Source organism: Notothenia rossii (assembly GCF_949606895.1).
Source record: "Notothenia rossii genome assembly, contig: scaffold_224, whole genome shotgun sequence".
In the NCBI taxonomy this organism is placed as follows: Eukaryota; Metazoa; Chordata; class Actinopteri; order Perciformes; family Nototheniidae; genus Notothenia; species Notothenia rossii.
Window position 1 is genome coordinate 35,001 of NW_027640240.1, and position 12,036 is coordinate 47,036.

Consider the following 12,036-nt stretch of genomic DNA (forward strand, 5'->3'; position numbering starts at 1 on the left):
ATAAAATAACTTCTGTGGCCTCGCTTTGAGACATTTAGCCCAAAAACATTCTCCTCTTATTTCATGTCGTCTTTGACACGAAGGACTCACAGGAACTCAGATGCACGATTCGGTTTTGACTTCAAAAAATATATTTTATTTTACAAAAGACTTAAGTAAAAAATGGGATCAACTAGGACACTCAAAAGTTCTCTAGGTTCGACTAGGTTGCTCAATAGTACACGAGGAAATACAGACATGGACTTGGTGTTTAGACGAGACGAACCGACTAAAGACAAAAGGAGAGAAGGACTATATATACACACAATATAATGGGGCACAGGTGAAAACAATCATGAACAGGAGACCACAATCAAGCTGGCAGGTGACACACAAAGACAGGAAGTGTAGACACCTGAAAAGAGAGGGTAGCGTCAATACCAGAATAAAATGCAAGGTTACAAGAATAAACACAAAACAATAAACTAAAAGAACTCTAACGCTGAAACCGGCCGTTTCTCAATCTCGAGGATGCTGGCTTGGTAGTCGCGTACTTCCAAGTCACTTCCCTCAGAAATGAAGCAAGTATACTTCCAAGCCACGGCTTCGGAAAACGAAGAATGGAACAGGCTAACAAGTGTGCCACTCTCTCTAACGGTTTCAACATAAACTGTACCGCAAATAAATACCTCACGATGTCTATCTAATTATGAACTTGCTCTACTTTCACGGAACACATTTTTGGTGATAACAAACAAATCTAACAAAGTAACATATTTACCAACACATGTTCTACGCCACTACATACTTACATTTAAATGTGTGCTGTGCTGCGTCGGTTGAGCCATTCTCCGCAAGGGTTTTTGAAATTGGTCTGTGCGCAAAGCATTCTGGGGATTTGAATGACGCGAAGTCTACCAATGTGCAGCCTCGAAATTACCCCCAAACCAAGGACGTGGCCTCGGTGGAATTCCAAGTATGCTGGAGATTGGAACAGTCCTTCGGCGGCACTCGATGACGTAGCATCCTTGAAATATTGGCTTGGAAGCCAGTTTCCTCGAGATTGAGAAACGGCCAGTATGTCAAACATGCTTTGTTCTCCTATCATGAGGTCACCCTCCCATACATCCAGCTCTCTGTTAGTTTTGGCAGTGTGTGTTACATACTTCACGGGGTTTGGTGGAGACGAGGCTCTGCAAAAGAAAAACAAGCGAGGTGTGAATGTAGTTGAAATCTTTTTCAATTTGTAAATGGTAAATGGATCGATTTAAATGGTGCTTTATCCTGCCTTTACAACTTAAAGCTTTTCAATTTACAATTCACCACAAGTCATCATTCAACCATTCACACCCCATTATTTCTTAAACAAACTAATAATAAGTAATTGCATTTATGAAACTAAGGTGCAAAACACTCATGCTGCTAATCTGCAAGAAAATAAATCCAACATGAGATGTAGCCAAACTCCTCCAGCGCTACACCCCAGCCAGAGCCTTAAGGTCGGCTGACCAGCTGCTGCTGGTAGTGCCCAAGACCAGGCTCAAAACCAGAGGGCACCGAGCATTCGCAGCAGTGTGCCCTAGGCTCTAACACGTAAGACACACTTCTTCTCTCTGGCCTTCTAGCCTTTTCTTATAAAACTCCACTTTTGTGGAATCAGCTTCCAGTTTGTGTTCGGGCGGCCGACAGCCTGTCCGTTTAAAGAGTACGCTTAAGACCTTCCTTTTGATAAAGCTTATAGTTGATTAAATAACCTAATGAGAGTGCTTTGACGCAGATACGATGTGCCTCTTCACCTACATTTTGGTTCTTGCTCTTTCACTTAAATCCTAAAACTTGGATCTTATATTTAAAACTAAGGTGAAACTACTATTTCTATTTTTTCTTTATCCAAAACCTTTTCCCTCCATGACCTCACGAGGTTTCATTGGAGGGAAACAGGTTTGCAGAGGGGTCCTTATCCAAGGCCGGGGAGTGTTATGCCGTAGTCACAGGGTACCTCCTTATCTCTCACCAATTCCAACTAAGGCCCCAGCGGGGACCTTGCTCCCTGCGCGTGCCTGTCTGTGTATTTGCATGTTCCGATTAACCGAGCCTCCCCCAAATGTTCTTTTTCTTTTGTATCTATATCCACGCCGGGATCCGGAGTCGAGGCTGATCCTCTTGCTGTGGTCCTGTGCCCTGGATCCTCTATCCTGAGTTCTGGATTAAGTCGTGGACTTTGAGTCGTGGCTGAACCTGTCTCTGCGGTCCTGCCTGACTCTCGTCATACTGCTTCCCTGATGGCTCCCACAGGATTGTTGACATCCTCGTGGATTCATCTTCTTATTATAGACACATGCATTTCCAAACATTTGGTCTACCTATGTTGTGAAATGTATTATCTTTTCAATTTACACACGGCTTCTATTGCACATCTGTCCGTCCTGGGAGAGGGATCCCTCCTCTGTTGCTCTCCCTGAGGTTTCTCCCATGTTCCCCTTTAAACTGTGGGTTTTCTCTGGAAGTGTTTCCTTGTACGATGTGAGGGTCTAAGGACAGAGGTTGTCGTATTATCATACTGATATTCTGCACAAACTGTGCTGTTGTATTTACTGTATAGTGTCCTTACTGTAAGGTAATTATTATATGTACAGCACTTTGGCTCGACCAAAAATCGTTTTAAAAATGTGCTATATAAATATAACTTGATTTGATTTGATTCATATCTCAATGAAATCAGTCTCATTTGTGAATCTTAAAGAAACAATGATACCTTAAGTTATCAGGTAAACTAACATGGAGTTAAAGTACGATGAGGTAAGGTACGTTTATTTATACGGCACATTACAGACACAAAGTCAATTAAAAGTGAGAAAGTAATAAAGAATCAACATTGAAAATACCAACGATTAAAGGTATTTAAGATGTTACGAGGTATAATAATAGATACCATCTTTTAATGAACTCAGGAGTAGCAAATAGTTTAAAAAGGAGTGATCAGAGCAATGAGGAAAGAAATGAACGTAGGTAAAGAGAGAATAACCCAATTGAAAGAATTGTTTGCCTTTAGAGCATCTGTTGCTGTGTTCCCTGTGCGTCTGTTCTCGTGGATGTAAGAGCACACAGAGTCCTGACATTGATATGCATTTATACAGAACACACAGACATGCAGATTTGCGTGTGTGTGCAGGCACTACATAAGGGCGTTTGCTGTATGCACAAAAAAAAATGTAAATCTAATAAGCCCAGACTGTTTATTTTGGAAGTGGATCTTAAAGAGACAGGCACTCAAATGGAGAGTCTCAGACCGAGGGTGAACACAGGTTTATTCAGACAGACAGAATAATGTGATTTTTGAACATTGGAGCATCTTCTTGTGGAATCCCAAAACACAAGTGTGAACATAAAATGGGTCTAAATGTCCCCTTTAAATTAATGACCAGACATTCCTCTAAATGTTTACAGAAAGATACAAATATATTCTTAAGATATTGAGATTTTTAAATGGTACAGTCTCCATATCTGTATAGGAGTTTTGATAAGAGTGTCTGTTTTCAGGTATTTAAAAGGAACACTGCATATTTAAAAAAAAAAAATTGAAAGCCTTAAAATAGGCCTAATGTGTTGTGTTTTTTTAATCATATCAGGACTACATGACACTGTGGCCATTATTGGACTAAAAGATGCTTGAATCAGGGCAGGCCGACAAAAGAAAATCAGATCCCACATTTAGATGTATCTTCTTATTCTTCTCTCTCTTTCTGCGTTTCTCTGGCCCACAGCTCTGATTCTCTGAAGGCCTTCATCTCCTCCCTGCTGTTTCTCCAAGCTCCAGCTCTGTTGAAACACAACACGGATATTGTCTCAGCTTTGTTTTTGCCTCAGCTGTCAGAGGAAGCTCCTGGTGGATCCACCTGTGGAGCCCTCAGGTCTGGAGCCCTGCAGACGAACACATGAGAGGAGCTTTCTGCACATGAACGCAACACAAACCTCACAACCTGCAGCGCCTCACTTTCACTGCCTCTGATTGAGAGTTTGAACTGATGGATGTGATGACACTCGGCTCAGGATGTTGCTGAAAACCTGCTGAGTGGTATGATGAGAATGTGGGATGTCTGTCTGCTTCAGGACGTAGACTGGGCAGCGGCACCTGCTGTCAACGCCTCACCTGACAAACCTGCACACGTCACACAACAACAATAGATGTATTACAGATAAACCCTGTGATTGCCTCTCTTATTAATGTACTAACACATATATAAGACACATATAAAGCAGCAGGGATTAAACTTGAAAGGCTGGGGGGGGGGGGGGGGGGGGACCTCAGTGGAAAGACAGACAAAATAAACATGCATTCCTCAAAGCCAGGAGGAATCTGGGTGAATTTTGTGACACAGCACGGGGGTGACGCTGAGGATCAAGTGTGTGTGTGTGTGTGTGTGTGTGTGTGTGTGTGTGTGTGTGTGTGTGTGTGTGTGTGTGTGTGGATGTTTGCATTCCTTTTGCCTTGACCTCACTGTGGGTGCTTGAACACACATATACCTGCCAAAGTGTGTGTGTTATGCCGACCTTCCTGTGTGCTCCTCTCTCGGTCAGGGTGATTGAAGCCGTTCTACATCTGGAGGACTTTCTACAGCGCATGTCATGATGTTAGGCGCCCTCTCGCCCACAACGTTTTTTTTTTTTTAAAGCTGCCTTTGTATGCTGCCTACAAAGTGATCTAACAAGCCTTTTAAGAGCTGGCTCCCATCACATTAATTTCCTTAAAAATACACCAAAAGTAAAGTATCAATTAATGTTTGCTTTGCAGTTGTTAAAGTCTTTAATCTATGAGTCATTTATGAGTTGATTATATTTTGTTGGAATATTTTTATTAATAACTGCAAAGTAAGTTATCAAATAAGTGAGGTGGAGTAAAAAGGACAATATTTCCCCGGAGTCCAAAGATGAAATAGCAGAAAATATAGATACTCATGTAAAGTACAAGTACCTCAAAATTGTATTTAAGTACATTACATGAGTAAATATAATTTACAGTGACTGCAACCGTGAGTCCTCAGGTTGCTTGAATAGCCTTCATTTATTTCAGCTACTCTAAATCTGCAATTGTCATCAAATCCACGTAAAGAACCTCTTCTGGCTTCTATTAGTGTTTACATAACACCCTCTAGTGGACAAAAAGTAAAAGGACAGAAGAAAAATGTGTAGGATTTGACATTCATTAAGGTTCATGAACTGATATTAAGACTTGTGTTGATTTATTTTTCCATGTGAAACCGCAAAGTTAGGGAGAAAGGGATGTTGTTTATGAGCAAACAGACACATGCTGACATCTGCCTCATGCATCTGTTACGAGGTACTGGGAAAACCTGAAGAGCACCTGTAACCTGTCAGACAATCTCTGACATGTAACTGTCTTTACTTTTGTCGAGAGGACAACAGAAGTAACATATAGAGTTCTGCCAAAATTAGCAAACTGAACAGGAAAGGCTTCAAAAGCTGTTGCAAAAATAAATTAAATGTATTGTCTGACTACATTTTTAAGGGAGGATTCAATAAATATTACAGAAACAGAAGCATGAAAAGGTGTCAGGGTCTCCGAGGCCCAAATAATACACACAATTAGAAAATGAAATTCAACAGGGCCAAATTAAAAGAAGGGCACGACGTAGATGTTTGTTACTTTTACATAAATCTATTCCTGGAGTAAATACTTTTGTGACAGTTGTTTGTGTATTGGACACAGGCTTTGGGTTCTTATTTTGCTTTATGTTAGAACATTTCATTGATCTTTTAATACAAATTCTCAAAAGAGGGCAAAAGGGCAGGTGCTCAAGCCCCCTTTGAGATCTATCTGTGCACATGTCTGCTAAACAGTCTCACGGATCTATCTAAAAGAAATGAGGAAAAGGGAGAGGCTCAACAAACACAAGATAACCAGCACAAGACTCCCCTAGAATTATAAACACTACAAATATATAGATATCAGAGCTGTTCTGAGGTGCTATCGAGAAAACTGAGTTTCAACAGCAGCTGGAAGCTCATATGCAACGTTAAAAAACAATGTAAAAGGCAGGAAAACATTTTTGTTTAAGTGTATATACAGACAAAAAGAGGCACAGAGGAACAGCTATGGACGTTACACAGCATTTTATTGGTTTAAAGTTTATTACATTGCATTTAGCTGACGCTTTTATCCAAAGCAACTTACAATAAGTGCATTCGACCAACAAAATACAAACTTGAGGAAAACAGAATCATATAAGTACATCAGGTTTCATAGAGCTAACACATTTCAAGTGCTACTCAACTGGCTTTAGATAAGCCAGTCCTTTATTAGTATACAAGTGCTTTGTTAATAGTTCTATCGCTCGAAGTGGAGTCGAAAGAGATGAGTTATCAGTCACATTATAATTCACATTATCCCTTATCCCTCAACCTATCCTAAGGGAGTGCATGTACGTATACACGTTAGTTATAGGCTTAGGCTGTCGGGGGACACCTTACTTCTTCCTTCTCTCTGTCTGTACCTGTGTAATCTCATGTTCCTAATAACCCAGCTTCCCCAACATTTATTTTTGGTGTCTATCTACGCCGGGATCCTGAGTCGTGGCTGAACCGGTCTCTGCGGTCCTGCCTGACTCTCATCATACTACTTCCCTGATGGCTCCCACAAGACTGTTGACATCCTCGTGGATTCATCTTCTTATTACAGACACATGCATTTCCAAACATTTGGTCTACCTATGTTGTAAATGTATTATCTTTTCGATTTACACACGGAATCTATTGCACGTCTGTCCGTCCTGGGAGAGGGATCCCTCCTCTGTTGCTCTCCCTGAGGTTTCTCCCGTGTTCCCCTTTAAACTGTGGGTTTTCTCTGGAAGTGTTTCCTTGTACGATGTGAGGGTCTAAGGACAGAGGGTGTCGTATTGTCATACTGAAATTCTGTACAAACTGTGAAGTCCACTGAGACAAATGTAACATTTGTGATATTGGGCTACATAAATAAACATTGATTTATTGATTGATTGATTGATTGATTGATTGATTGATGTATCTGCAATTATAGTAAATGTATAAAATGTGCATGAAGTGTGCAGCAGAAGCATTCAACTATTAAAAAAAATCACAGTTTAATCCGTTTTTTATGTGATTTAAAACGAAAAACATCCAATAGTTTCCATCCTGCGTAGAGTACTTCTTCGGTAGTGTTCAAACATGAGTCATCATCATCATCATGACTCATAACCTGCAGGTTATGAGGGATGATAGGATTTGAGGGAATAAAGGAACTATGTTTGCAGAAAAGGAACTTGGATCCGGTAATAGATAAGAAACAAGGAAGCTGGAGTATATCTGGAACTCATCGCTAAGTTAACACTGACAGTCGCTCAACTCATAACCTGAGGGGTCAGAGGTCACAGTGATACCGTGAGGCCAAGATCATTTTCTGTTGCAACCAAACACCCAAGAGATATTCTGCAAGGAGAGTTTTACGCAATACTGCACATTGTCCTTGCAGCCCGCCCCCCACTCCCACTGGGTTTTCCTTTGCAGCCTTTAACTTCTAACCTACTTTCTTCAGAGCAGGCTGGAGGTCTAAAAGTCATCTGAAACCCATCTGACCTCAAAGGACCTCCACGTTGAGAAACTCTCACATTTGGAAAAGCAGTCTGTGGGGACATGCTCGCTGTATGTTGGTCAATTCTAAGTAATCAAATCAAAAGGGTTGTTTCATTATTACATTTAAGTCAAAATGAGACTCGCTTTTATGTGGATTAAATCTATTATCAGACACCAACAATTCTCCTCATTTTGGAAACCATTAACCATGTTGAAACACTGCACACACTAGTCTGTGTTGGATATGGCGTGTGTGTTATATGTTGTGTGATCATGGATGTTGCCCTTCGTTTCTGTCATGTGATTGTGATGTGCTATATGTGACATGTATGTAGTAATGTGTGTTGTTTGCATTTTATTGTTCTCTTTTTTCCTTTCGCCTGTATCTACTTGTTGTTCGTCCTTTTTTAATAACAAATGCTGTTGATATATTGTGATTTTAAGGGTGTCTATTATCATCTGGCCGGGGACAACAGCTGAAAATGAGCAATAGGCGCTTTCACACCGGAGTACTTTTCCCAGTATAGTTCCGATATAGTTCCGAAAATGTGCGTTCACACCATATACTGTATATATAAAGGTTCACACCAAAAAAATCCAGAACTACAATTTAGTTCATGAGAACCTTTTCACCCCCTTTTCAGTCCCTGCTAGAGAGCAGGTACTTTCGGGGGAGAAAAAGGTCCCCATTTCTGATTGGCTGGGCGGATTGCAAACAACGCGCTGTAAAACTCCCAAAAGGTTTTGTGAAGCCGCCATTTTATTTCCCTCTAGCATTAGCATTAGCATTAGCCCAGCGCCAACGGAGAGAGACTAACTTATGGCAACACAAAAGAAAAAAAACATCGGAGCGATATGAGGTGTCGACGTTCTGGCGATTTACTCGGAAGGCTTCAGTAGAAGCCAGCCCCAACTCCGGGGACTTCCGGCCGGGGACTTTTTTTTTCAACATGTCTTGTTGTCTCCTGTATCATAGCCATGCTAATAACGTTTGTAATAAACCAAACCGTTTGTAAATCAGTCAAGATTTCAGCGAGTTAAGAGTATTTGTGTGCAGATCACTCACCTTACAACAGCTGTAGCAGTAGTCGTTGACTGTGGCAAGATTGCGGCCGATGAGCTACGCTGGCGACTCCCCCTTGAGCCATCTAGTGTTTAGACCTATGATGCAGCTTTCACACCAGCGCTTTTCCCTTTTTAGCTCCGAGCTAGAGCTTTTCTGGTTCAGCTCCGGTTTCCCTTTTCTGCTCCCGCTCTGTTTACAGCCTCATTGGGGCAGCCGCTGCAGCGTCATGACGTCACTGTTTAAATCGCTGATTTGCTCCCCAGCGGCGTTACGGCGCTCACAACAACAACAACAACAACAACAACAATGGGGGACTGCGTCGGGTCGATGATCGTGTTTCTTTTAATCGTACGAAGCCAGATAAAATTAAATAACGACTTCTCCAACCTTATGCTTTTCTCCAGAGTGCCGTGGTTCATTGTTTATTAATGTGTTTCAGCGGCATTTACCGACCGCTGCAGTGCTGACTGCTCTTCCACGGGAGTTTATTCTCCCGTTAGCTCCCGGTTAGCTCACACTGCAGCGGCCGCTCTAAAGTATTCTCTGTCTGACTGTCACACAAGCAGCTGATACATATCCCCAGTTCCCCTTAAGTGAGTGGGTGTCAGTCTGAATTGACGCTGTTTGGCATCACAACGCTGTTATGAAAGTGTCTCTGGTATAAAATGGGTGATGTTAGCATGGCAACCGAAGCTAAACTGACTACTTGCTATTGCTATCCTATTGTGGCATAAACCGTTTTCTACAGGCACATTTTACCTGCGTATCTTTATTATGATTCTACTTGTGATAGTCGGACACGACAACCTGTGCAGCCCATGTATTGATTCCATCCGATAGCTGCTATAATACAAAACAAAACGTCTGCCTCTTTCCACAATGATCAATAACAGTGAACGGATGGTCAAAGTAAGGTACAAATAAACAGACGATCGAGAATTATCAACGGGGGGGGGGGAGGGGGTTGAGGAGCTTGACGCTCGTGAACTATCAGCCGGAGGGCAGGGGGAGCCTCGCTGCGGGGAAGCAGTGTTTGGAACTGTCAACGAAACTTACACATTTACCACATTTAAATAATCGATTTAAACGGCATAATAATCAGGACAATCGTCCATTCTGTGGTTCTCCAGAACACACATGTTATGATTATTAGGGTCATGCAGAGTGAGATGAGATCGCTGTCCCTTTAAGAGAGAGAGAGAGAGAGAGAGAGAGAGAGAGAGAGAGGGGTGTGGCTTGTGCATGTGTGTGTGTGGAAGGCAGAGCGACAGTGAGGGAACGTGTGTATGTTTCTGGAAGTGAAACGAAGCAGCAGAAAAACAGAGGTCTGTGATGTATTTTGTGAAACAAAAGAACAGCTAAATAAATGCAACGGCCTCCCAAGAAGTGCTCGCCTCTCTCCAGTCATTTAAGCTAAAGTGGGTTATTGAACCTGAAGCTTGTTGCTTCTGCCCTCCTCGACTACGATCTGGGAGCCGACAGGAAAGTTCAACACACAGATGGCCAGTCCGCCCCTTTGTAGCATATTGTTTCGATGAGCAGATCGCCACTGGGCTTTCAACTAAAGACACAGCCACGTAAAAACTGCGGCATTTGTACAGCTCCTTATGGGTATTGCAATTAGTGAAGTGCTTTCCTCTCTGGTGAAACGATCAGCACTGCACCACGGAGGAAAGCGGCAGAAAGTCACCTGGAGTTAAAGAGAGCGGGGCTGCGTTGCGTGCATGGCTCCCTTCTCGACGCGCTCTGGCAGCGGTCTCGTTCAGGATCTGAAAATACAATTCAAATATTATTGCACACTTATTCCACTTATTCCTAGTGTGCCACTGGTTACGGTCCCGCGTGCCAATGCTGGCACGCGTGCCAGCGGGGTTGCCGACCCCTGCTCTCGACCGGCATTTTTTTGGAGCTGGAAGTGAACCGGGTTCCGGAGCTAAGAGGCGGCGCCGCCGCTGTGTGAACAGGAAAAAACTGTACTTTTCAGGCTCCAGCTCCGAGCTGGAGCTGAAAACGCGTTGGTGTGAAAGGGGCATGAGTGACACGGCCCACAAATGCGGTTATGGCTAACACAGCAGTAACATGCAACATACACATTAATGCAGCAGCAATATTAATAGAGAAACATCAGACATAGTAGTAAAACACTGAAAGGGAACATTTTATTGCACCAGGAGCTATCTTGGGACTTTTACTGTGACAACGTTGACTTGCAAGTGAATAAAAAATAAACATAGTGTTGGTGATCTACAATGTTGTCATTTTTCTTTTAACAGCAAGACCGGTGACCAGCTAACACCCTATTTTAACAATCACACTCCCTGTAATTGACATAATTAATAAATAGTTTAGCTTCTCACCATAATTTGCTGTGGCCCACTGATGTTAGTTAACGATGGTAACTGAAAGGCTGCCTGCCAAACGTAAACATTCAGCCACGTGACTTGCAAACTCTCGCGAGTTTTACACAAGACGGATCCTTTCTAGCCATAATTATTATCATTATCATTATATATACAGTCTATGGCCATAACCCACAAATGCGGCCTACTTTCCCCAATTTGAAGGATACATCTGATGTATCCTCCACGGCCTAGCATATCCCAGGAATCATGCAAACAGGATGCATTGCGCGCTTGTGACGAGTTAATTTTTTTCAGAAAATGGCGTCAACCGTCCCAACCGAGACAGTGGTCACACCAGATACTGACTGGTTTTCGAACCGCCCCAGAACCCCCCAATAAAGCAAAACTAGACGTTTCAGAGTGGCCTTTTATTGTGGCCAGCCTAAGGCACACCTGTGCAATAATCATGCTGTCTAATCAGCATCTTGATATGCCACACCTGTGAGGTGGGATGGATTATCTCGGCAAAGGAGAAGTGCTTACTATCACAGATCTTTTCAGATTTGTGAACAATATTTGAGAGAAATGGTTATTTTGTGTATATAGAAAATGTTTTAGATCTTTGAGTTCATCTCATGAAAAATGGGAGCAAAAACAAAAGTGTTGCATTTATATTTTTGTTCAGTGTACATATATATATAACACAACAGCATAAACACAACAGCATAAAACACAACAACGCTTTGAGGAAGATGCTCCGAAAGCGGGTCTTCATCATCCCGAAGGCACGCTCGATGATAGAGCGTGCCCGGGAGTGACAGCTGTTAAAGCGCTGGGGTCCCACACCTTGCAGCGGCTATCTGTACGGAGTGATGGGGGGGAGTGGATGTTGGGGGGAGGGGTACCCCCAGTCTGCGAGGATGTACTGCCCTGGAGGAGGGTAGAGTGCCCGCCGGTACAGTGGACTGTGGCAGAGCACTCAACAGTCGTGGACCGACCCAGGCCAGCCCACGTACGTGTCAATGACGCGACCCTGATGGT

The 12,036-nt window shown here is 42.6% G+C and overlaps 1 long non-coding RNA gene across 1 annotated transcript; it reads right to left on the bottom strand.

Annotated features, from left to right (window-relative positions):
- Positions 1–3,201: 3,201 nt before the first annotated feature.
- Positions 3,202–11,610, bottom strand: LOC307026916. Its single transcript, XR_013804476.1, has 3 exons — positions 10,344–11,610; positions 3,952–4,138; positions 3,202–3,798 (listed from the first exon to the last, which is right to left on the bottom strand). It is a non-coding gene; the product is annotated as an uncharacterized lncRNA (long non-coding RNA).
- Positions 11,611–12,036: the final 426 nt, after the last annotated feature.